The 25561-nt window shown below is 49.2% G+C and overlaps 1 protein-coding gene across 1 annotated transcript in view; it reads left to right on the plus strand.

Moving 5' to 3' along the window:
- The first annotated feature begins 9872 nt into the window (after positions 1–9872).
- The window catches only part of ralgps1 (Ral GEF with PH domain and SH3 binding motif 1), a 148985-nt gene continuing 133296 nt past the window's right edge, over positions 9873–25561 (plus strand). The window contains exon 1 of the mRNA XM_088940418.1: positions 9873–10167. The gene's annotated coding sequence lies outside the window, so the exon portion shown is untranslated. The remainder of the gene's footprint in view (positions 10168–25561) is intronic.

The raw sequence follows: 25561 nt of genomic DNA on the forward strand, positions 1-25561 counted from the left end.
GCGCCTCGGGACAGGACAGGAACCACAGATCAGCTCGGCTGCCTCTTAAAGTGTCGGGGTTGCAGGTCTTGACCTGCTGGCTCCAGAGCTCCCAGTCCTGGACTGCGCTGCGGCGCCTCCCATTAGGCCGTTGAGGCTGAAAGCAGGAGCCTGGCTGGGCACCCCGATTCTGAAGTGCCGCCCGCGCTCCTGCGCCCGGCTGCTGGTGGCGCACAGAGCAGCGAGTCTGCCGACGGCTTCTGCCTTTTTCTTATTTCCCCGTTTGACAAGTGTCCGTTTGTCGGGGCTCACCTTCACCGTGTCCCGTCCCAGCTCTGCGGACAGCTGACCGCAGCTTGCACAGGGCTGGGGCTCACACCAGCACACCAGACCGGCCGCGGGCGGAGCTCGGTTTGGGCCGGGATCACAGAGCCTGACCAGCCTGCAGCGAGAGCAGGGCCGGCTTGCTTTGCTGAAGAATTCTGAATGAATTCTAGCTCGCACTACTGAGTTTCTGTCATCACTTGGCGGGCCTGCTCTTCTTCAGCAGCCTGGGCTGGACGTCTCCTTCTCCTCCACTAGAATCATATGCGCCTGCCTGAAATTTCCTTTGTTCTAGACTGAAGAGATTTAGTTCTCTAAGTCTTTAGCTGGTGCTGCTCTGAGACCAGGGGTCATTCTTCTTGATCCTTTCTGAACTAAGGCTGTACGGTTCTTTTTGTGGTGTGGTGATCAAAACTGTACCTGAGCCTCCGGTCTGGCTGTGTCCCTGGTTCCTTAGGTGTGACCCGTGGGGCAGCAGGTGATTGGTTGAGAGGGTGTTTAGCTGCCCCACCCCCTGCAGACCCTCTGTATCAGTGATGCTGTACTTGGCCAGTACTCCAGGAAAAGCACTGGCTCTGGATCACCACAGCGTGCTTCCTCAGAGACACGTCTGCTTGACTGTGTTGCTGTGGCTGCCACCTTGGCTGTCCGCTGTCGCTCCTCTCGATCCCGAGTTCCCATGGAGCTGCTCCAGCTCCTGACTGCCCAGACTGGCTGTGATCGTCACCAGTACTCGTGGCTTCCCTTGGAAAGCGGGGTGGAGCTGTGGACCTGCGTCGCCCGGTGTGTGGTGGACTCCTGCTATTGGAAGTGTGGCTTGGTGGATCATTGCCCATAAAACACTCCAAACCCAGCCGACTTCAAGGCCGAATGGTTTTCCTGGCTTTGTATTGAAAGGTTACACAGTATCAGCTGCCCTCTGCTCCTCTTAACCAACACTACTACAGTACCAGTCTGTACAGCTGCGCCCTGAACTCCTTCTACCAGAATCCTCAGAAGTCTCCTCAGTCCGCTGGGTAACATCCAAAATCTACTAAAGAAACACACTCATAAATACACAACCCGATCAATGTGGAAACGCTTTGTATCAATATACCACTCGCCCATTTACTTACTGCTGAGGTGAAACTGTTTACAAATGTCCTGGAGGCTGAGTTTGGCGGTCTCTAGTGGCAGCCATTTCCACATATCCTCCTCTTCCCCAGCTCATCCCAATGGGATGAGCATCAGCCTCCGGAAGACAAGGGACAAGCAGGAGGACCATACCTCAAACAGCTGTTCTCCAGGAATAAACCCCCATCTGCATGGCTTTGTCGTGCTTTCCCGAGGTCTGGAATGGGCTCTAGTCTACATCCTGACCTGCCTGCAGCCCTACCAGCAGCTGCGTGGAAGTCTGGGTCCGTCACCAGGTCTTCACCAAAAGTGAATTCTGAAATCCAGCCTATTACTGCTTTTTTCCCCATCACAGGAGTGCTGTCCTGCTTCTCCCACATGAAATGGTGGTAGTCCTGTGATACTGCAGCCCTTTCATGGTGTCAGCGGCCAAATAATAAATTAATAATAGTAATTTCTGACACTTATATAGTGCTTTTCTGGACACCCCACTCAAAGCGCATTACAGGTACTGGAGACTCCCCTCCACCACCACCAGTGTGCAGCCCCACCTGGATGATGCGACGGCAGCCATTGTGCCCCAGAACGCTCCCCACACACCTGCTATTAGTGGGGAGGAGAGCAGAGTGATGAAGTCATTAGTCATTAGGAGGCCATGATTGGTAAGGGCCAATGGGAAATTTCACTATACTGGGGCATCAGGACCCACCGCAGGGTGAGCGCCTCCTACTGGCCCCGCTGCTTTCATAGGTGTCAATGTTTATAAAATGAGTCCCTTGCGATGTAGAAAAGCTCAGTTAGGTCCTCCTCTTGTCGAAGCAAGCATCCTGGCAGGGTCTCTCGGTCGCAGCCAAGTTTCAAAATCTCTACATGCGTTCTTCCCACTTGGTTTGGCAACCATCAGCTGTGCTTAGCTGTCTTGAAATTACGCAGTTTGTTTTCATACTTTTTTTTTTGTTCTTGAACAAATCTTTGTTTTTAGAACATGGTGCTTTTTTTTAAAGTTGTGCACATTGTATAACCTAGGTCACTACAGGAAGTTTGATGTGAACTTGTGTAATCATGCCAATGCTACGTACACAGGACTACATACCGTAGTTTTATTCTTTGTACATTTCAATGTGATTGAAATTGCTCCCTGTTTGCTGCAAGAAGGAATTAGCAGGTGGTTTTCCCACAGTTTTACCTTTGGTTCTAAATTGTTACTTTAAGTTTTAGACTTTGATGTAATTTTTAAATTTCTATTTCTTTATAGAAAACAGTCACCCTGGTCTTCGCACAAAGCGTTTTATTTCCGAAGCTTGTAGTGGGAAGATGTAGGTTTCAATAGTTTAGCTTAAAATGCAGCTGTTTTCCTCTTGGAGTCCAGCCCAGAGACACTAGGTTACCTGGAACTAGTGGAGTGTTTCCTAGGATATGGCTACAAGTCTGGGAATAATTGAGCTGGTTTGCATAATTGCTTTAGCAAACAAATGTGTGCGATGTGCTGTAGGTGCCCAGTCAGTAGAGAACGCGATTCCTCAGCTGGATGTGAATGTCATCGTGCAGAAGGTTCTCTCAAAGGCAGAGCAGGTTTTCATCATGTGCAATGTGAGAATTTGCAGAGTGTGACAACTCCAGCATGAAAACTAGTCAACACAAAAACCTTGGTACCTTCAAAAGATTATACAGGTAGCCCCTGTTTTTTCCCTCTTTCCTCTGCAGAGTACTACTGACTGGGCTTATCCCAGCTCATGGTGTTGTGCGTGCTGGAGTGCATTTCTTTTTAGTGAAGTGGGCTTTGATTTTTCGCGTCTCTGGGTCTCTCTGGGACCAGCATATCACATCAGCACTCTGGGAGCTTTCACACTGGGGTTTACCAAAGAGTTTACCAAACGACTAGAACGCGTTGCCAAATGTTTGTGTAAAATGTCAACCACTGGGCAGCATGGCGGTGTGGCAGTCAGTGCTGCTGCCTCGCAGCTCCTGGGCCCTGGGTTCAAGCCCAGGCTCGATGCCTTCTGTGCAGAGTTTGCACGTTCTCCCCCACATCCACCTAGGTTTCCTCCCACTTTCCACAGGCATGCTGGCTGCGTTAACTGGTGTCTATGAGTTGTCTTGTGAAGGACTGGCGCCCCCTGGGGGGTGGACTCTCGCATTGCACCTTGTGCAGCTGTTGCTACACTTGCTAGGAATAAACAGATGAAGATGGATGGATATTAACCGCAAGATTTCAAAGTGGTTATTTCAGTGCAAGTCCATCTCCCAAGATCTCAAGAAAAAAGGGGGTCTCTTCTGTGCCTCCAATTTCTTTTTTGCATCCCACATTTTTCTTTTCCTTCCGCTTATGGTTCCCTGCAGACTTACAGTGTGCACAAAGCCATAACAAACTCCTTCAAAACATGAATCTTTGGGATTGTGTGCATTTGTAGATAATGTTGTTTTATAAAGGGGATGGTGACTGGGAATTCCTGTTTCCAGATGTCATTTTTAAAAAAAACAGTGAATTCTTTTTTCCTTGGTACACAAGCTGACATCTCAACTTTGTCTGTGCCTTGCCGCAAGAAAATGTCTATTGCCAGGTTCACTTTACTACATTAAAAATAAGGCATTACTTCTACTGTTTCACATGCGAAGAAAGGGGATCAAGGAATATACTTTGTGAATATATATCGGGGAGTCACTGACTTTGTAATGGGTGTATCTCTTCGCAGATGTCTAATCAACTGATTTTATTTGAATTACTAGGTTGGTATAGTACTGTTATTTACTACATTTATATTGAATGCAAAATCAGTAAAACATGCTGTGATAGGTTTTTTTTAATATGCATTACTAAAAAAACTGATCAGAGGCAGGCCCATATTTGAGTCCCTTTCGTGTTATCAGGTAATTCAGTGTGTGGTTCTCCTGTATCTGCCACTGCAAACTGTGAATTTTTTCTTTATTCCTTCTGGAAAACATATTGCAAGACGTCAGAAGAATTGTTGATGTAGTGTGGCGTGTTTCTCATGCTTTAAAAAGATGTTGAGTAGCAAACTTTCCTAGGCTTCCTGAGATTTTTAAGAACGCTTGTTCCCTTCAACACTCGGATTTCTGTAGTATTTTTATTCAGGCCTTGGAAACTGGCAAGGATGGTTTTGAAAGAGAGTGCTTTCCAGCCTGTCTGCGATTAAGAATTAAAGCAGAGAGTGTAGTTCATTCTGACTAGGAATAATGGATTCCTCGTGTTGCCACGTTTGTGTCTCGGTAGCGATTCTGCTGTCAGATGTCGGCTGCTTTTTGGAACTCACTGGGTCATTTCTTACCCGTTTCACACCCGAGGAGATGGCTGCTGGTTTGCTCTTGCAGGTGCAGTGGCCTTGCACGGATCGGCACCACAGCCATTACATTTAAAAAGCTGTGCAGATATGCAGAATGATTGCAGCCGTGCTTAAAAGGGACGAGTAGAGAAAAGAATGAATGACGTGATTCGGTGTAGATCTGTTGGGGAGCTCTGATGTGCCGTCTAGGGAGGGTTGAGGTTTCTAACCAGGCCTGCTGCTGTTGCAGGGGGCAGGTTTGCAATGTCCTTGAGACACATTAATACACTATCATCAGCCATTGATATCGCACCAGGACAGATTTTTAATCTTCTTACTAACTTTTTTTATTCCTAAGGGGATTCATGGAGAACAAAGTCTGCCCCCCTCAAAGGGACTCAACTATGAAGCGTCTCAATGTTTTTATTTTTGTTTTATGGGGAATTTTTACCCTTGAATGGTGCTTTTAGACTGGTCAGGTTTATTTATTAATTTTATATAAATATATATAAATATAAATAGTATTGGGGGGGGGGATAAAACTTATGTAAATGCTTTTTATGAGATATACGTACTAATTAAACCAGATTCACTGTGCAGCTGAACCTGACACTCGGCTGCTTTCACTCTTTTTGTTCAAAACGTCACAGAACAGCCGCGAGGCTCCGGCCGGTTTCCAGGGGTCCGCTCCGGGACGGGCGGGGGCGGCTCCTGGGAACTGACAGAACGATGTCGGATCGATGGGTATCAGGTAGTTTCTGAACACTGATGATGCGTTAATAGCCCCCAGGCAGTCTTCCATTTCTCTGTCGAAACATTTTTCTGTACCGTGAAATCCGAAAGCAATAAACCTTTTGATCTAGTGTCCTCATAATTATCGAGAAGAGCTGTGACTGCAAAACCTCGGGAAGGGTCGGAGTGCTGCTTCCAGGCCGTCGGTGAGCTGTTCTGATTTGTAGATTAATTTGGAGAAATGCCAGGTGGTGGGCAGTGTCCGGTAGCGTGCATCCGATTGTTTTCAGACGTTTTTTTTTGTGAATGTTTGGACAAGCCGAGTGAACATGTCTAACAGGTGCGGCTGTCCCAGCTTTGCCTGCGCCCCCACCCCCCCCCCCCCCCCTGCAGGGGGCGCAGCTGCTGGAACGGTTGCACCTCCGTCTTGTGTCAAAAACAAAAAGGGATGGTGGGCTGAGCGCCCGCGTCTTGGGGACGCCGGCGGGTCCTGTCCCAGACTCCCGAGACCCCCTGCTGCGGAGCTCGCTGGTCCCCGCGCTGCGAAGGGAGGAGGAGGGGGGGGGCACGGAGGCACAGGCGCACGGCCCCCCCAGCCTCTCGGACAGGAGGAGAGGAAGGACGGGATTCTGGGAGCTCTGGCTTTCCCACGGTCAGCAGCTCCGGGAACCGCTTCCTCCCGAGAGGGGGCAGCGGGGGTGGTTTGTGGGTGACGCTCGTGCCCGCCTGCGCTCTGGCGAAGGCGGGGCAGATCTGGAGCCCCGGGGGGCTCGTTGGCGCGGGACAGCGGCCCAGAGGCCGGGGCTCGGGGCTCCGGGCCGGACCCTGCTCATCCTCTGTACCTGCAACCTCACAACCGAACTGTGAACCTCAGAACTCTACTGTTTTTATAACTATGAAGTAAATGAAGCTAGCTAGAGCTGATGCTGTAACAACTGTTAACTTGCCATTTATGAATTTATTTTATAGCATGAATTATGGAAAAAAAAACAAATATATTTATTCAAATTATATATTTTACTCATAATCATTCTATTATCTGGGTTATTTTTATTTTTGTTTCTTTTTGTGACAGGACTTTCAGTGCTGCTTGTATATTTGCTTTTTTTATGATACAAAGAGAAATGTCAATGGGGAAAATTGCGTTTTTGTTTGTAAAATAAAAATGCTGATCCAGCAGACCTGCTGTGCAGAGATTCATTGCCAGGAGGCGAGATTGCTGTAGTTTTATCCCACCACAGGGGCACGCAAGCAAGCACAAGGTTTCTCACTGAGGTACACGGTGTAATAAACTGTTAACATATATTTAAATTGTGAATTGTTAAGGTATATTTCTGCTGTCTGTTTCAGCACACTTTGAGTTGCAGAGCATGATGGTCAAAGAGGCGGGGCTCTGCCTGGCCGTGTGTAAACTCTTGTACAGACCAGGGATGACCCCTGACCCCAGAGAGCCCCGGGCCAGCAGGTCTTACGGGTCGCCCTGAAACCGGTCCCGCTGTCGGGAACACCTGCCGTGTCTTTGAGAGCTGCAAGTGTGATATGATCTGTGAAAGTGGATGGCTTGGCGGCGCGGTGGCGAGTCTGCAGTCCTGGGTTCAGTTCTGGACTTGGGGTGCTGTCTGGGTGGAGTTTGCATGTTCCCCGTGTGCTCATGTGGGTTTCATTTGGGTGCCCTGGTTTCCTCTCGCTTTCCAGAGACATGCTGGGAGGTTCATTGTCTGATGGGAAAACTGGCCCTGGTGTGAGTGTGTGTGTGCCCTGTTGTGGACTGGTGTCCTGTCCAGGGTGTACCCCGCCATGTGCAGCTTGCTGGGACAGGCCCTGGTCCCCCACAGCCCTGAATTAGACGCAGCCGTTATGAAATGGATGGATGATCTCTGAACGATTTTGGTGCCTTTGTCCACACTTCAGTCCGGCCACTCAAGCAGGTGAGTTGTGCACTAAAGAAAAGGTGAAGTTCTTTCCAGCATTTAGGAATCGATGTCAGGGTGGCTCTGAAAACCAGGCTTTTCACTTGGTGTGGATGAACTTTTAACTTCATGCAGGCAGTCCGGGGGGTCCCCAGAGATAGAGCGAGGCCTCAGCCCCAGTCCAGGTAAGCACTGAGCACATTCTGGTACAGTGGCGCTGTTCCTGCTGTACTTCAGGACAGTCTGCTTGGTGTCACAGTTGTGATTTTAGATGTTTTCTAATAGTTACCTTATCTGTAGGAATTCCAAGTCTCGGTGTGTGTTTAGACTGAAATTGGGGTACCTTACTGAAACTTCTTTAAAATGTGGTCCCGTCGGAAAATGTTGAAGAGCCCAGGGTTGTCATTCGGCCTGCTGTTCCCAAGAGGGCTGTAATCTCTTTTTGTGTCGCTAGAGGGCGCTATACAGCTGTAATCCGGTGCTCCTGAAGGGCACATCTTCACATCACCCGAGCTCCACTGTTCCTTAGCAGCTCGTTCATGTTCAGGCCGCTTACCCTGTAACTGCACTTGTAGCAGGTCTGGATCGCAGTTTAGTTCAGTTTTCTTTTAGAGGCTTCTGTTTCATCCGCTTTCGGGTCCTGAAGCAAACCGACTGAGATGTGATCATCTGTGCTCGCCTGAGGTTCGGGGCTGCTGTCGTCCAGGTGTGCGGGGTGAAATATAAGCGCCTGCAGCGGCTCGCTGTGGGAGGTGTGTCTGTGTCACCTGTGCGATCATCCCGTCTCTGCCTCGACAGCGCTAGATAAGGGAACGCGTGCTTCGTGAGCAAGATGAGGAGAGAGTGATGAAGTTCAGCGTGTCGAGGGAGTTTAGAATAACGCGCTGTAAGGGTGTTTCGGAATACCCGAGGACTGCCTACAGAACAAAGCCTAGAGACGGGTCAGTCAGTCCCGGCTCACCTGGCGGACTGGGACACAAACCCGCAGATCACCGTCTTCAGAGCACACTACCGCGCATCTACACACTAGCAGATCAGAGCATATACGGGAGAGACCGCGCTCTTGGTGGTCTTCCTTCTGTCAGATGGCAGGGTCTGTATTTTGAGAAATCGGAGTTCTGTGAAAATCCTGGAGTAACTGTAGTCGCAGCTCTTGCGGGATACAAAGCAGAAACGCGCTAGTAAATGTCACTGCACTGTCGCCAGCCTGTTCTAGGGATGGTTAAGGTATTAAAATAACCTTTTTTTCTAAGCCTATCCCTAATTATTTGCTGAGCACATCAAAACAAAGTTATCAGCTAAATGTGAAAAACTAATAAAACAGTCCACTTTATACAGGACACATAATTTCATAGTTGAAGACATACATTATTGAAATATACACTTTTTTATATATAATTAAAACTTCAAAACAGACGACTGCGACCAGTGTTAAGTTTTATTAAATTATATTGCGGTGTAGTTCAGGAATTAGTGGAATGTCGAATCAATACAGCCGTTTGAAATAACCAGTGAAATGCGTCCTTGGCGCACAGTCCTCGGACCCGGACACCCCATTCCTCTCGAGTTTCCAAATTGCTTGAGATTAAAATCGATTTATTTCCTCCGTTGACTCGCCTGGCTCGATGCTCGGTTCGTCGGAGTCGCATGAGAGCCTGGGCTATCTCGCTTTCCCCAGAGCACTGCGGACACCTGCGATCCGCCTTTCCACGCGTCTCAAGCGGCACAGCCTGTGTTGTGCTCAGTGCACGCAGGTGTGTTACAAGTGCTGCGTGTTTCTCCGCGCCTCCGCCTGTAATTCAGCAGGAGCACAGCGAGGGGCGTCCAGACCCGGACTTCATTTCGCGGCTCACGCGTCCGTGTAGCGCCCGAAGATCTATCGATCCGAGCGCTCCACAGCAGGGAAAAAAAACCGAAATAATGAAACAAAATGGGCTCATCGAGCAGCAGGGAGCGAGATTAGCCCCTGCGTCGCTGAGGAAACGTCATGAGGACACGCACCCCCCGCACACAGGGCTCAGCCGCCGGCAGCTCTGGACCCGGGCCGGACCCCTTCGTCTACAGGCACTGCCTCTTGCTCTCAGCTGGTGCGTGTTTCTGATTCTGTCATGCACAGATTTATATTCGTGTATCAATATGAGCTATTTTTCTTGCCGCCGAAAAGAGCGAAACAGTCTGATTTGAAGATTCACTCGCTGAGACGGCATGGCCAGCAGTTTCATCTGCTGAACTCGCCGAAATAATCAGCTTCAGACCACATTGCCTCCCCCACCGCGGTAAAATCCAGGTCTTTTACATCCTAGTGCCTGGACAGCACTGCAGGTGTAGGCGCAGCGATCAGAACACCTTTCATTTTCTCCCACCACCAGACCCAGACACGGCTCGCTACCTGCGCACTCATCTGCGATTAACATAGTCCCGCCTCCTCGTAGAGCTGATTGGCCGGGCCACCGTTCGGGGGAGTGCAACGCAGCCCGGCCGGAGCGGCGATTGGCCAGGGCGCCCGCCCGTCCCGCTCCACCTGACACTTCCTGATGGCAGGCCCCGGCTGCTGGGTGCGCGCCGCCCGCTCGAGACAGTGCGGCGCTTCGTCCTGCCGTGTCGAGCTGCTCGCGACGCTGAGGCGCGCTCCTGCTGTCTGTCCCGCGGGCCCCCCCCGTCACGCGTGGGACTAACGCCGGGCCCGTGGGTACCGAGAAACGCTGCCCGTCCCCGCAGGGGGTGCGGGGGGGAGGGGGGCAGTCTGTTTTGAAGCCCCGTCGGAGCGTCCCTGTGGAGGAGTCGTCGTCGTCGTCGGCGAGGAGGTGCGGGTCCCCACGGCCGGCGAGGTAAGAGGCGACGGGCGCGTCTTGGTGTCGGGGGGACACGGACACGAGTGGGAGAGGGTCGCCGCCGCGCCGTGTCCGTGGGTGTCGCGACAGGGGGACGCGGTAGGTCACACCGCAGCGCTTTTGCTGGCGGCTGTCCGTGTACCGACACGCTGCGTGAGCGTGTGAGAGTGGAGGGTCTGCTGTTGAACCGCCGTCTCGTCCACACTGCGGGACAGGTGCCGCCGCTGTGCTTAACTGTGTGGCCGGCGGGATGGGCGCGGGCTGTGGAGTCCGTGGGCTGCGGGGCCGTGTCTGTGCCCCGCAGTACCGTGCGTGTGAAACGGCCGCGGCTCTAGGCTCTCCGTCCGTCTGCCTGCCTGCTGCAGCGCCACGGACCTGGCCGTGGACCCGGGGGGGGGGTGTTTACAAGCATTACCAGCGCGGGAGTGGGCATGGCGCTCGGGTCGCGAATCACAGCGTCGTGAAACCGTCGCTCCCCATAATAAAGCCGCAGGCGTATTACTACATGAAAACACGCAGGGAGACGTCTGCCGGCGCTGACCCCTAATGTAGGTCAGCCCGGTGTCTGTTCACTCAGACCCGCCGCTGCTCGGGGGGGGTCCGTTCATCACAGAGCGATGCTGCTCTTCGCTGGAAACAGGAAGTGACATTCGCCACACGTGCTCGCAGTGCCGTTAATTTCAGATGGACAGCGGAGGGGGGAGGGGGTACACCTGCAGGACCCCACACCCACTGCACGCCCCACTCTCGTCCCCCCACCGTGCCTGTCCACCTGGGCTCCTGCAGCTCCGCAGTATGGGCTTTGCTGCTACGCTATCTGATTTTGCCCAGCGCTCATCTCCCCAAAAGAGATCCAGTGGCAAGATTCAGGAGTGATATTTCTTGTTATTTTTTGCTGCTGTTGCTGTGTCGTTGACACCCCAGCCTGGCTGGCAGCAGAGAGCTTTGTGTGTGAGCCAGGCTGCGAGCTGTTTGTCCATCTGGTGAAGCCGTGGAGGAGGAGGTGGAGCCTGTCCCTCTGGTTGTGTGTGCGGGACTCGCACGTTCTCTTTGTGAGGGAGAAGGCTCTGTCCAGGTTGATTCTGGGGCTCCCTAGCTGTGATGTGGAGGTAATGATACAAAAACCTGCTCACAGCTGCCTTCCTGCTACTGCAGCAGATCTGCTCTGCCAGCGGCAGCGGTGCAGAAAAACGGTGCTTTAAGAGCTGAAAATGTTTCCTCTGTGGCTCCCGTCTCCTTCCCCCAGAGAGCCAGAGAAACAGGAGCCAAAATAAAACTCGGGGAGGAAGAGGAATGACCTCTGCTGGCACGGCCGGCGTGTGTAGGAGACCCAGCCCCCCTCGCGAGCGCAGCGAGGGCGGGCGTCCACAGCCCCTGCAGGACACCTGCGCTGCCCGGACAGGAAGTCCGCAGGCAGGGCAGGACGCGTGCGCTGGCCGCCTTGCGTTCGGCCAGACCGTGGTCGCTCCGGCTCGCTCGGGGTGGCCTGTCGGGAGGAGAGTTCCCAGTCCTGTTGCCCTCCCTGAGCAGCCTCCCTGCAGGGGCTTCAGCACTTTAGTGCCTCACAAGTGCAGAGTTTGCACAGCCTGTGGCGCAACTATCCAGCAGCATGAGGCTTGTAGTAGAAATTCCAGGCTGTGTACACCTGAAATTAAACAAAAATAATATTCCAAGTTTGCTGCAGAGGCAGCAATTATTCGCTGGCATGCTAGGGTGCAACGATATCCAACAGCAAGAATGGAGTGTTTGGGTTTTTGGTAGTGTAGCGTATTATTTTGACCTCAGAAATTTGGCTCGAGTTTAACAGTGTTTTCCAGTAAACACTGGCATGCCTTTGCAGTGTGTTAGTGTCAAGTCTTGTATACATCGTACCTTGTACTCAGGGTGAAGAACCGCTGAGCAAATTAACGTCTTGGTCTGGACTGAACCGTCTTTGTCAGAAACAGAACAACCGACAGAAATAAAGACACCTGTAGCACTTCTTCTCTGAAACCATAGTAGGATTTCAGTGAATGAGCCCGAGCCTCCCATGTAAGAACAGAGAAGACACTTTTATTTTTCACCACAAAACTATCTCAAATAATTTTCAAAGTAAAGTAGTTCAGGTTTTATGGATTTAATGAAATATTAGAAACGTGTAAAGCAAGCTGTAAGCTATACTTTCACCAACAACAGTGACAGCTACTGTCTCATTTGCATAGCAGCTGAAAAAAAAGGTCCTGAGAAGTTGTTGGGAAGTGCAGGCCAGCTGAAAGTGACTCTCGGGCTGTGGGAGGGCGCTGGTGGTCCATGGTGGGGGTCTGAGGCTAAAGGCTGTCCAGGCTGTCTGATTGCTAGTTATTCAATCCCAAAATCTCATCCACAACCTTGCACCCCCCACCCATCCTCTGTAATCAAGCTTCTCCACTCAGAGCAGACCTTGCAGGCATGTGCTGGTGGAGAAGTTGCAATTTAGTGTCTCGTCCGGCGTGAGAGTGGTTGAGTTACACTTATCAGGTTGTAGTGTACAAATTAAACTGCTCGGATTACACGTCGGTCACGTCAGTCGGCCGGTGCTTTCATCTTCAGCTTGTGTGTTTTTTGTGCTGCTGAGTCCTGTAATTTGGTGTCAGACTTCGCTGTTAATCGCAGATCTCGCACCAGCGTCCTGTGCAGACTGTTATTATAGTGGAACTAAAACAATTTCTTTGTCATCCGCATCAGCACAACTGTGGATCGCTCTGTTCCAGTGTGCGGCACTGGGAGGCAGCGTTACTGGGAGAGCAGCGCTGTGCCGCAGCCTGTTCCCCTCTCCCCTTCTTCTCCAGACACTGTGCGAGATCGCACTGCTGGCTGTGCAAATGAGAATCTGGCACGAAGTTGCCCTTAGGACCTCGCTTAATGTGCCCTGGAAGAGCAGAGGTTATATCACTAAGCCTCTATTTCAAAACGTCTTCTTGCCCATTGTTACAGAACAGCACTCTGACCTAGAGCTATTAAAGGACCGCGTGTTCATTTTCGTTCCGGGCCTGCTGGTTTGCCGTTGTGCGGTTCGGGAGCTGGCTGTGTGTTGGCACAGTGCAGTGGGCTGGAAGGGCCGTGGTTCAAGCCATCTTGCCCTCGCAGGTGTTCAGGAAAGGGCAGCTGCTGCTCCATGACACTCGAGGCAGGCCGCACGGCCGTAGCTCTGCAGCCCGGAGAACACGGACCCACTTCAGAAACGCAAACACTCATCTGGCTGCCCCAGGCTGGGCCTGTTCTGTGGACTGGGAGATGCCGAATGTTTCAAATGCTTGTGCCGCCTGTGAAAGCCTGAAATATTTCAAACATGTCGCTGCGAGGTTGTCGAAACTTTGGGCAATGTGAAAGGAAGTCTTGAGGTGTCTTGTTCTGATACTGCCCCCTCCTTGCCTCCCTCTGTGTGCCAGCAGCACCACAGAGGTCCCCCCAGCCCTGTTCCTCCCCGGGCACCTGTGGCCGCAGGACCACAGGGCTGCAGGGCAGGGACTGGTTGCTGGGAGTCCTTGGTGTCCCGTCAGTGAAACCGCTGGAAGTGTCTGTGCAGAACAGGCTCGTGGCTGAACCCCAGTAGTGATCCCACTTCCTGTGCCAGGGCTGCTGCTGCTGCCTCCTCCTCCCTCTGGGGCTGCTTGTGCAGAAGCAGCTCGCTGAAGCACAGACATAAAGAGAAGGATTCAGTTGAGCCTCGTACCAGTTCACATTTGCAGAAGGGCAATTGTCTCTGGCCCTTCTTAAACTCCAAAATATTCCTAATAGTTAAACATATGAATATACAGATGAGTATACCGATTGTCAGTTGCATAGTTGCTTGCTGTGGATTTAATTGCTTATTTACTGCTTGAGTATTTTTGCGGTTTATTAATCCAGTCAGCCACATCAGAACGGAACCTGACATTGAAGAACTTGGTATAATTTTGTACAGGTTCTGTGCTGCATTGTAGAAGTTCCTGTTTTTACTTTCTGTTTTAGCAAAGCAGCAGAAGACTAACCTGCTTAACCTTCAGTTCCCCCAGCTGTGTCATAGTGAAAGTAAATGACCTGGCTTTGCTTCAGTTGCCACAGCTGAAGGTGGAAGTGAAACCTGTTTCTGCGAAGGAGCAGATGTGCTGAGATTGCCTGTGGAGCCGATGTTTGTCATTGTCACTCACAGTCATCTCCGGAGAAGTTTTTCGTGGGCTTTAGTCGTGCAGCATTAGGTTGTACTTGCTTCTACGCTGTTTGTGTCTATCCAGGCAAGCACCTGTTTGCTTTAGGCACTGTCAGCATTTATGTGTGCATTGGTGCTGCAGAATGGGAAGGGTGAGAGACTTATCAGGTCTGAAGCAGGCGATGACGTAAAGAGACCTGCTAGAGTGTAGCCCTCGAGGGCCCGAGGCCAGGACCACTGATACAAATGGTCTCTTTTTTAACTTCCATGCAGGGCTGGCTCCTCTGGGACATAGGAGACACCTGTTTACTGAAGCCCCTTAAGCAATCGGCGCCCCCTTGCCGTTATTACTCTGTTACCCTTCTGCTGTAATGTGCTAACTGGGAAGGGAGACCTACAGTTAATAAATGAGGAGATCTGGGACAACTGCTGGGAGTTTCAGCAGAAATGTAATGTGTAACTAACACTTGCACAGGGGCAGTAGGTTTTGTAATAGTTTTTCTTTGAGGACCTTGAGCCTGTTGTCTAAATACTTCTGAACGACTCCTTTAAAAAGGGTGGGTTGCAGTCCGTGGTTCTGATTTGCTTTCGCACAACGAGGCCGAGCTTGAGCAGAATGCTTCCTTCTCTGGCTTGCTGCAGAGCAGCTGATCGTGGAGACAAAGCAGCCTCCTGTGAGGCACTGGGCATGACGTTTTGTGCAAGGACTATAATGCAGGGCAGTCTGCAAGTGGAACACCCTGCATGGGGTATTAACAACAGTGACTGCTCCATGGGGAGCCAAAAAATGTGAAGGTTGCCAGCAGGTGTGCCAGTGCCCCCTGCTGTACGAAGCAGTGAAGTGAGGTTTAGGTTAAAGAGGCTCAAGCTTTGGAGTGTCACAGTCTGTCCTTCTTACAGACCAATCAAACTGACTTCTACATGCAAGATTATGGAAACAATTATTATAACTAAAGTAGTGGATCAACTATATGGAAATCCTATTCTGGGAGACGGTCAGCATGAATTTAGAATAGCCTGGACTTGCCTAAGCAACTTTGAACTAGCAACAACCGTCATGGATATACAAAGAGCATATGATATGGTGTGTTTAGATTCTCAGTTCCTTATTACAGGCAGTAGGCATTCAGGGAAATGTGGGTTTGGCTAGAAAATTGGTTAATAAGTAGAAAACAAAGCACAGGGCGATTGAGCGAGAATGGCTAGTACAAGGAATGAAGGCTGAAATTGAAGTGATATAGAGGTGGTGTACCACAGGGATCTCTGCTAGGACCACTGCTCTTCTAATTTTGAGTGGGGATTTAGAATCTGGTATAGTATTCAAAATCAACGCTGCAGATTTCTCCAGAATGAACAGTGAAGCACGAGCCAGCGGACACAAGTGGAAACTACGCGGAGGTGCATTTCAAACGGAGAACAGGAGGTATTCTGTACCCAAAGAGATGTAGGAGTGTGGAACAAACTCCCCAGCCCTGTTGTTGAACCTGGATTCTCTCAAGAAACCACTGGATGAGAAGCTGGAATCAATTTACTTCCAAACGGGCTCGACGGACTGAATGGACTCCTCTCATCCTTGACCCTCCTTGTGTGATGTGCTTGTTCAGAAGACTTGCCGAATCAGGACTGTCAGCACGTTGTTGAAAATAATTAAACCCCCGCGTCGTGCATCGCATTTCAGCACGCTAGCTGCCCAGGCTGACCCTGCAGTCACCTTGAGGTTTTCTTGCAGGCTATTTCAGGTCAAGCAAGTGTTGAAAAATAAAAATCTTGTGGGACTTTTTTTTTGTAAACTGGGACTGATTTGTAAAACAAAACAGCATAAACTTTCTCCTAGAGCCTGCAATTTGTCTTGTAATTGCTAGTTTAATGGTTTTAAAATGTCATTTCTGTCTGCTGCTTTTATTTCAGCTCATGACTTTGCAGAGTCGCGCTTTGTTTTGTTTGATTGTAGGTTTTAACCGTGAATGGGAGGACAAGTCCTTTGAAGTTTTTGTTGTCATTGGTGGTTTGCTTGGCAGCTCTGTGGAGAGGAAGTGGGACTGGCGTCCAGGCACACGCTTCTGCCGTGGGGCTCCGGCCTCTCTCCCTGCTTGTGGGTTGTTAACCTGTCCTTTTGCACTTGAACAGGCCATCTCATTGGCGCGGGCTGTGCTCAGAGCAGTGATTTTAATTGCAGGAGGGCCCTCGGGGACAGTTTATTATGTTAAAGGCACGAAATTTCAGTTTTATTTCCATGCGAGAAGTGGTTGTGTGGCCTCTTTTTGTTATCTAATTTGTTATGGAATATCTTGCTGAGCCCTTGTTAAGGACCGATATCCTAATTTAATCACAGTTGCCAGCATGAACATATTGGAAGGTAGATTTATTAGTGTGACAGGTGCTGTCACAGGGCTATTTGGTTGTCACGCTGAATGTGACAGAATATTACTTTACAAGACAGCAGGGTGTTTTTTTTAAAGAGACCTGTGCTGGTTAGCGATGCTGTCTGGGATATGAGGCTGAGAGCCAGCATGTCCCTGGGCTTTCTGAGGCCTTTTACTCGCATCTCTCCTGCGGCTGGGAGTTCGGCTGTGTCTGCAGGCTTTGCAGCTGTGGTTTTCATGAGCTTGGGACCCACAGGTCACGCTCATTCTGCCTGGTGGGCTTCCCTGAGTTTCTACTGCCATAGGTTCTGCATAGGAACATGTTAAAACAACCCAAGCATATCTAGGAAACCCACACAAACACAAGGCGAACATACGGACTCCACACTCACGGCGCCCTGCGGTCTGGGATTGAGCCCAGGGCCTCAGCGCTGATAGGCAGCAATGCTGACCACTGTGCTACCCAGTTGTTTGACTCGTCTATACTGGGGACAGCGGTACAGGCAAAGGCAAGCTGTTGCCCCACAGGGGAAATGCTGTTCGGGGAGAGTACAGTATGTCCTTACTCTTTCGGACAATCGGTACAGGAGCTTGGGACTGTTGAGTCCTGAGATGAAGTGGACTGCTGTGTCATGCAAAGCCTGACCTGTTTCCCTTTAACAGGGATGGAGAGGTCCCAATTTCCAAATCAGGCAACAGATTGTGTGGTTTGGTAACAGGCAGTATTATGTACAGACCAAGGGGTGTGGATTGAAAGACCTCAATCTGCGTGCTTTCTGACATCTAGCATGTAATAGACCTTTGACTTTTAGAGAAACACTTTAATCTTCCTTAAAACAAAGCCAGATTCAGTAGGAGCTTACAGAGGCTGATGGTTCAGAGATGACAAGATTATCAGTCTGTCTCCAAGGGCGCCCCATATACGTTCTTCACACTGTATTGCAGCAGCATGGGTTTAGTTCTTTCAGAATGCTGTACTGGGATTAGTCTCAACCTTTTGTCGTCCACTGAAGAGCAGCCAATGCTGCAGCCTGACTCAAGAGGATTATTGAAATGTACTGATGTATTTTTTTGTGATCTTGCTGTAAAAAAAAACCCCTGTGTGATTATCTGGAATATTAATCAGGAAGTTGGGGGAAGAGAAATGTTTTGAATGGCCTGGAGGTTTTTTACTTATTGCTGTGCATGCCATACTGATTCATACAAAAAGGACGATGTATCGTTATCTTATTAAATCGCTGCCAGTCAGTGCTGCAGTTAGACGTATCTCAGATTTCAGTGGTGTGGAACAAGGCTGTGTGGGGTTATTTTATCTGATTCCGCGACGCACACGGCGCTGTGCCTTCGGGCCGACCGTCCCCTTTCTCCGCTGCTCACTCTTGCAGTGGAGTAGCAGATATTTCGCTCCGCTGCAGTGCAAAGCAGCCTGCGGTCGCTGAAATCCGTCTCTCAGCGCTTGCCATCAGAGGGCCATGCTTCCTCCAGTGGTGTAATTGCTCTTCTGGCGGGGGTCGGATTCTGTGATGTCAGAAGCTCGTTCGGGGCTCAGGCCGGGCCCGCGAGTCCAGACGCCTCTGGTCAGAGCCGGGGCTCACATGGGTTCCTCACCGGGTCTGGTCGGTGTTGTGAACCGAGCTGGTTTGACAGTCTTTGGTTTTCAATGAGAATTTTTTTTCCAAATTTTGGTTTTGGGTCAGTCTGCCAGCCATTTCGAGCTGGCTGCCTGCGGCACACTCAGTCTGGTAACTGCCTGTGTGAGAATTAAATTGAGGTTGAGGGAGGCTCAGCAGCCATCTGGGTGTGATTGTAAAGCACGGTTTGCTCCGCTGATTGAGACCGGTCTGTCGGTTTGCTCCGCTGATTGAGTTGAGGAAGGATGTCCCTAGGCGTGCTGCTGGGTGGTGTTCTGAGCGATGCTGCTGTGTGCAGTGCACTTGTGATAGAGTTGTTCTCTGTGAACCCACTAGCTTGTGACCACTTTGATTATCTGTAGTTTATCTTTGCTAAGCAGCTCATCTGCAGTTTGACCTAAAGCAGATTAGTTCTCTCTGAGTTTTGTGTTGAAAACAAGAATGCTTTCCTTGGAAGATTGCTGGACAGTTTCTCTCTGACTTTTAGAATATTTGTCATATGAATTGCATATGACAGCATAAAATGTTCCAAAATTTGGAAAAAAAACATCCTCATCCCAACCTTATTTTCGGCTGTAAATCCTGCATCCCTTCCCCATGTCCCTGGAATGTTGTGATTGCTGCCGCGGGTGTGTGCGGGTACAGGGATGCACGTTGAGTCTTTTATGTACCTATTGTGTAATGTGATGTTTGAGTTCAAGTGCCATATCTAATAAAATAGTTGTTTGGAGCAGATTTCCTCTGACATTTTGTTGTCTTTTGGCAGGTAAATATCCCTGCCTGGAATCGTGAGGTGAAGCAGGTGTTTATTTTTGTTAGTGCATTTGCAGTAAGCCAAACAATAATTATCTGGTGGGGGAAGGTATTTACTAGCCAAACAGACAGTGTGTGGTTGACTAATGGTTTTGCTTGATCTCTTTGTGGAAATTCCCAGTCTTGTGTAGCAGCATCCAGATTTCGTGTTTTTCATGGAAATTGCTGTGTTTACAGTGACCTCTTGCCTGGATAGCAAATAAGTCCAGAGGCCTTGGGCAGCAATGCTCTTCGCCCGGTGTTTGCTCATGGGCGTTTTGGTCAGCCACAGGCCAGGCCCGCTGTGGGTGACAGGCCACAAGCAGTTCAGCAACAGCCAGGTCTGTGCTCACTGATCAGGGGTCAGCAGGAGACTTGTCCTCTGTGTCAGGAGTGTGATGTATTTTAACCCTTTCAGGAAAACTGGTACTGACCTGGTACACTGTACCAAACTCAAGGATCACCCTGGCTGTTCCGTTCAAGCTTAAGTGGTCTTTCGGCTGTGGCTGTATCCAGGGTTTGCTTTCTGCAGCCTGTATAAAGCATTCCCTGCAGCTTTCTTCCCCTGAAGCAGTTGTCTGCCTGCAGATTCGCACGGTGTGTGTGCTGTGCTGCTGTGGAAATCCCTGGCTTCAGATGTGTTTTCCTGTGATTTTTGCCATTGTGCCACACTTTGCATCGCGTTTGTCTCGAAAGGTGAGGTCACCTTGGATGCTTGGAACTAGCTGATCCAAGTGTCTTATCCTGGTATTTTGTGAAGGTTTAACAACTTGCTCTGCAATTTGTGTTTAACTATTGTGGAGATTTATGGGACTTAAGTACATAATCCTCTTCCATTCTCTAAAGTACCCTTTTAAACCATATCCCAAACAAATCTTGGACTGACAAAAGGGATTTAATCAAACGTTTCACTGAGCATGTTCACTCTGGTACTTTGTCTTATTCATATATGTCCTTTTCCAATCCAAGATCTCTCTATACAAATGTGTATAGTTCTGTACAATAGAAACCCTACAAAACTACCCATTGTGAGCTGCACTGATTTGTGTCCCTTCCTCGGCTATCTGTCCTTGTGATTTTAATTCCTGATACTATTTCATACGCCCATCTTTGCCTCCATGTTCTCTTGAAAAAGAAACCGCTAAAGAAGCAAACTGGAGTCAGATGGCCTTTGTATTCACATAAAATGATCAACTGGCTTATTTGGCTTATTTATAAACAGGACTTTGTTGTTGTGACCCCATTTCCTCTGAAATGCCTCAGGGGACTCAAGAAGGATGGGCAGCACGTTGGCACCCTGGGTACATGTTGAGACAACAATATAATGGCCATGAAAGCGCAAATGTATGATCTCCCCAAGATCGTGCTCATTATGTGTTTTTCTCTCTCTGTAGACCGTTCTACCTCTGTAGGTCCTCCGCTGTGTTCCCTACACATCTCTCCGTCCTGCAACAAGGGCCTCATCTTGGTAATACAAATGGCTTTCCTTTTCATTGTGTTGAAAAATCCCACAGCGCCATAAAAGATACATTTTACAGCATGCTTCTTGAGAAAGCAGTCTGTCTGAGTGACTGATTGTCTTCCTGTAGCTTGCACACACTCACACGCTTGGCCTGTATCGCCGGATGTGTGAAGCAGCTTGAAGATCTTGGCTGATTTCCCAGTGGACTCGCAGAGGTTTCTCCTTGGAAGCAGCTCTCTTTAATACTCTCCCTGAGGGAGCTGCTGCTGTCGAGTCTCCCTCCCTCTGGCCTGCAATGGTGGGGAAACGTTGTGTGCACTGAACAAGGGCAGCGTGGCAGTTTTTGCCTTCCTGTCTGTTCATAGATTTTTCACAGAAATGCCACTTCCCAGGCCACATCGAAACCAAGCCTACCGAACACTTAATCACGGTGCTGTGGACGGCAATGTGTACAAAATACAGCAACAAATGTTAAAGATCTAGTCTGTGGTGTAGACATACTGCGTGTGTAAAGGAAAACACCTGTGTTGGAGAGTACACCTCTGGACTTTAGACCTTATGAACATACTTGAATTGTTGTGATGGTGCTAATGTATCCGTTGCTGCTGTTGATGAAAGGCTCTGTGTTCCTGTCCTTTCTGGATCATTTAAAAAATCATTGAGCTACTTGACGTCTCAGTATTATTTAGGTTTCTCTTTTAAAAAAATTCTATATATATATTATTGTGTAGATTTTTCAAAACGTCTCCTAAAGCTTTTAATTTTATTTTTGGTGTGCTAGGCTCTATGGGTAGAAGGCCTTACAGATCACATGCTGCAGCTCTTGCTAATTAGACTCATTCTGTAAGTGTGCAGCCTGAAAAGGCAGTGATTGTTAGCCACCTCTGCAGTGGAACAGTAATTGCACAGTGGGGTCTCTGGGGTGTTATTCCACTCTAACAGGTATAGTAATTAAGGCAGAGGGGAGTCGAAGACAGAACAATCCTACTGTAGCCTGTAGCAGCAGGGCCTTGCTATCTATAGTAGGAGCGTTATTATGGAGGAGAGGAAGGAGTAAGGCAATCACAGCGATGGCAAATGTGCCTTTTTTTGTTTCCTCACTTACCCTTCTTTCCTTCTTTTTTCTATTCAATTTGGAAGCGAGATTAGAGGAGCAATGGGGGTCCTATGAATTCATTGTCCACCCAAGATCGTTTCCTCCTGGTTTCTTGTACATTCTTGCCCAGAGTGGGATATTTTTATCCCAGTGGAAGTCTCTCAACCCAGATGGTTTCTGCCTGCCCACTGCTGAGCTCCTTGCATTGCAGTCCCCCCCTTTAGTATTCGACTAATGCATAGGCTCCTTTATGGCCTTTTAAACATATCAAAATAATTCTTTTAAGTATTCTGAAATTCTAATGTCGCCCTATAACCCTTTTTAATAGTATGCTATTAATAGACTGTTATCGAAGGGTGTTCTCGGATGACATTAGAACTTGAGCATACTTCACACACTCAATCATTTTTCTGTTAGCTGAGAGTGAAACGCTGATTTAGCCCTGCTGCTGTGCCCACTTTCGTTCTGCTGCACATCTGCCTGACGCTGCTGGAGCTGCCAAGCCAAGCCCCGCTGGGGGCGGCTGCAGCGACGCCTGAGCCAAGCTCTTCTCAGCACTGCCCCGTCTGCCACAGGACGGCCCCGCCTTCACGGGCATCCTGCGCCCTCCCCACCTGCCCTGGACTTTGCCCCTCAGTCTGTCACTCCGCTCGGTCTGTTTGTCTCTGAACAACATCGGCGCAGGTTTGTGTTTGTACATGTCTGGAGACATCCGGCCACGTCTCTTAATTAATTCCATAGCCTCAGCTTATTAATAATGTATTTTTTTATTCTATTGGCATTGTTTTTGATTAGTTTCTTACAAAATAAAAGATGACACTGATTTATAACTGGTTTCCAAGAAATAACAAGTGTGGTTTGAGAGAAATCCCATCACTTCGAAACTCCTTTTACATGGGGCAGTGGGCTTGTTTATTTGACATTCAATTAAACCGGCAATTTTAAATATTAATTAAAAACATACTATAGTACATTCGCAAGAAATGCAGGCAGCTTATCTGCTGACAATATAAGCTGGAATGTTTTGTGGGGTCTGGGCATTTCGTAGGAGTTCCCAGTCAAACTGAACCCCACGTTCCCAGCTGTGTGGGGACACATTGTCCCTCCATGGCCGCGTCGGGCACAGCAGGCGTATTCCCACGAGACTCCCGCCACTGCGCTTCCAGTGGGAAGTAACGTGATGAGCGGCATCTGGGACTGGTGCCTCTGCCGTGTGCCTCCCGCCTGTGTCGTTCCCGATGGGAATGCTGGCTCTGCGGGAGGCCCGGACGCCCCTTGGACAAGCTGGCGGCCCGGAGTGAGAGCTCAGGAGTGGCCCCTCCCTCCGCCTGTGCAGCCAGCACTGTAGCCGGCTCTTATCTGCTGCAGTGCTGCTGGAAGTGATTGCTACAGCAGTAGCAGCTGGAAGGTGCTCAGCAGGGCTCTTTGGAGACACACGATTTCCCCTGGTCGGCTGTTCACTGAAACTGCCTTTTAGGCTGTAGTTTCAAGGTTCTCCTTCCTCTTCCCCCTCCAGGCCCTTTTGCAAGGAAAGCAGCAAAGGAATTAATCTTTTAGGTCACCATGTCTTTAAATTGTCAGCTGCTCAGGCGTTGGGGCGGGGGATAAAATACGCTCATTAAGCATGTAATTTAATTAATAATTCAAATTAGCCATGGAGAGCTTCAGCCGAACGGAAGACAAGTGGCCTGTAGCGCCGTGCTCCTGGCTCATTGGTGCTGAGGGCACCAGCTGGGGCTTCTCCGTGGACTGGCAGGGTTCGATCTCGACTGTCTCTGGGCGGGTGGGTGCTGGGGGGAGATTATGTTGCTGTAAAATTGAATTTGTTGAATTGAATTTGTTGCTGAAATTGCTATTTCAGGATACATTTCTATCCGACATTATTTAGTAATTCTACTTACAGGTGTACTCATAGAAATGTTCTTGATAGTAGAAATCGGACTTCAGCCTCCCAGCGACGGTCAGAACAAGATCTGTGAGGAGATGCATTGGCAGTTACAGCATGAGAACAGTTACAAGCAAGAGGCGAGGCCAGGCTTTGCAGTGCCTGTCTTGCAGCTGGTTCATTTCCCACTGAGTGTAAAAAACCAAGACCACAGGGTGAAGAATCACTGAGCTGCACTCCCATGGTTTGGAAGTCAGCATTGTCCTCAGGCACGAAGGTAATTATCAAGCCCCTTGTCTCACCTACGTGTCCTGACGCCCATCTCCCCGCGCCAGTCGCACACGGCCCCACGCAAGCAGCAGGCAAGTCCTTTGTGTGCAAGGGTTTGAGTCCTGTAGAGAGTCATTCTCATCTTGCGCTCCGGGTCCTGTTACTGCTATGTAATACTCACTGTGAATAATCAGACTGGGGGATCACTGACAATCCTCTCCCGAGGATAGCACTGAACATGAGGGAAGTTCTTCATGAAGAAACGTATGAAATAGGCCTAAGCAGGTTAAATAAAGATTTCGACCCAACCCATTAATCTTAAGTTTCAGTTCATTAATTTGAGTAGCATTAATTACTGGGTTGATAATTTTTTAAGTGGCAGTTAGCTCAAAAGATTTGACCTAATCCAGGTTTAAGCTCAAAAACCTCTGTGAAGCCAGTCTTGGGATTCCAGTATTTTAAAAATGTTGGTTGCTCTTCAGTACAGCAATCTAGATACCCATGACACTGAGGCAGATACACTCAGGAGGTACTGTTGAGCCCCTGATATTGTATTTAATACCAAGTACAAAGCCTTTACATTAGGAATGACAGCCTAATGAGGATGGTTTAAAAGCATCTGAACGATTCATGGTCGTTCATATCATATATAACTTTTTCTTTCCAGGAAAACTCAAGTGGCTCTAAGGGATTTAGCAATGTAGGTCACGGAGCGCCAGGTTAAAGACAGGGTGGAGGAGTTGAATGTATGTTTCTTGCTGATACTTCCTGCTGAGCTGCAGGAAACTGAAGTAGATTCAGCAGTGTGAAATTAAAGTATTTTTACTCCTGCCCGGCAGAAGCTCTAGATGAGGTAGAGTTATTTGGGGTTGCTGGGTGGATGAGATTTGGGTTGATTTGGGCTGGCTGAGTGAATGAGATGATTTCCTTTACTGTGCGCGTGTGTGTGTAAAATCTTTGTTAAACACAACGCAGTGTTTGTTAAGCCCAGCAGTCCACAGAGTTTGAGTAGTGCCGTAAGGGATTTCCTAACATCCCTACATCCAAAAACGTTTTCAATTCTCAGGAACCACTTTGCATGGAAGAGGCTTCTCTAAACTTGCAATCATACAAGAGGCTGATAGAGCTCCTTGCGTTTTCAGTAGCCGAATATTCAGTCAGGGCTGCAGATGATTTGCAGTGCTGGCTCAATACGTGAGATCTGGCCCGTGCCCATTTTGACAAGCATTTGAAAATGCAAGTTTTTATAGTTAGTTCAGAAAACCCACTCGCACAATCTCTGCTTTATCTCAATCTCTGCGGCCGGTAGAGGAAGCAGGGTGTCTGTGGTGGAAAGGGAGTCTGTTCTCACAGCTCGCAGGTCTTCGGCAGCCTTCTCTCGTGTTAAGGGGTATCTAGCGGTCTTTGAAGCTCCCTCCCCTCAGATCTGTCTTCTGGCACTGAGAAGCTGCTGCGTGTTTTTATCATAATTCCTTCCTTTCATCCTAGAGGATCCCAACACACATGAGCTTGCAGGCGGCAAGCCTTCTCAGTACCTGTTTGCATAGCGGAGTCACTCGCAGCTCTTTCGAATCCTGGTGTCCTCGCGCAAAAACTCTTTCCCCGCTAGCAGGCATGATCTGTTAAGATCTGACTAAAACCAAGACTCCACACCTTCCCTTTGATGTTGAACATTTCTCCTGTGAAAGGAAAGCCAAGCGAGCTAATGAGTGTAACTTCAAAGATGGGGGGGGGGGGGATGACTA

Source organism: Atractosteus spatula, chromosome 23, assembly GCF_055471065.1.
Source record: "Atractosteus spatula isolate fAtrSpa1 chromosome 23, fAtrSpa1.hap1, whole genome shotgun sequence".
In the NCBI taxonomy this organism is placed as follows: domain Eukaryota; kingdom Metazoa; phylum Chordata; class Actinopteri; order Semionotiformes; family Lepisosteidae; genus Atractosteus; species Atractosteus spatula.